Source organism: Morone saxatilis, unplaced genomic scaffold (genome assembly GCF_004916995.1).
Source record: "Morone saxatilis isolate NCDOM2014 unplaced genomic scaffold, NCSU_SB_2.0 Contig17, whole genome shotgun sequence".
Lineage (NCBI taxonomy): Eukaryota > Metazoa > Chordata > Actinopteri > Moronidae > Morone > Morone saxatilis.
In genome coordinates, this window is record NW_023339729.1 from 28,275,177 (window position 1) to 28,276,199 (window position 1,023).

Consider the following 1,023-nt stretch of genomic DNA (forward strand, 5'->3'; position numbering starts at 1 on the left):
CTGTCTGCATGTTCCTGCTGAAGACACACACACACACACGCACGCACCACACACACACACACACACACTCCAACCTTCCTTCCACAAATCATTGCAGGTGGTAAAGAGGTTGCTAAGATACGGCACTGAGCTTTTCCAACACAGAGATGCTTCTAACGAGGACATGGTGTAACTGGGTTTGAAGTTCAATATCAGCAGTTAAAGTACTAATCAATGATATTTCAACATTAATAAAAGTATATTTATCTACTGCCTGTTGCTGTAACGTGTGAAAGCAGCCACCACCACTAGCAGGTTAGACATAGAAAATGGTCTGAAAATAGTCTGTTTTAATGACACTGGATGTAAAATTTGGTTTCTGCTCTGGAAATTATTTCATTATAAACCAACCAACAATAAATTATAAAATGTAAACTGCAATTTTACATCCCAAAATTCCCGGAAAAAAACACAGATAGTGTATCTGTATCTGTGGTTGGTTTTACACAAATGTACTGGAGTTATTGTATTCACTATTTGGGCTCATTCCATACTTTACATCTTACAGAGACCATCTTAATGCAATCACCTAAAGCTACTACAGAATAATTGACTTGGTCATGTGACAGTTTTCAAGTTTTACGAGTTTACAAGCAAATGCAGTACTACTCAAGAAAATGTACAATGAAAATGTGTCCTGGTTGCTGTGCTTGGTTCATAGGAGATCTCTAGGAAGGACTTTGCTGCAACACTACGGCAACAACCCCTTAATACCGTCTGTAGTAACATGCAGATCACTTGTGTGGTATTAAAGAGATGTGAGCATGACATTTAACATTTTCCTCTAGTGGTAATGTGTCTGTAACTTCACTGAAAGTCAATGTGAGCCCCTCACAGGATAATGAGCCTTCTTTCCGGGCACTGGGGAGAGCATTTCAGTGTTGAGACTGAGCAAATGAGCAGAGCCTTTAGTGTGACTCTGTGGCTCTTTGTATGAATATTTAACAACGTCGAGGAGACACAGGGAGAGGGAGGAGATATATA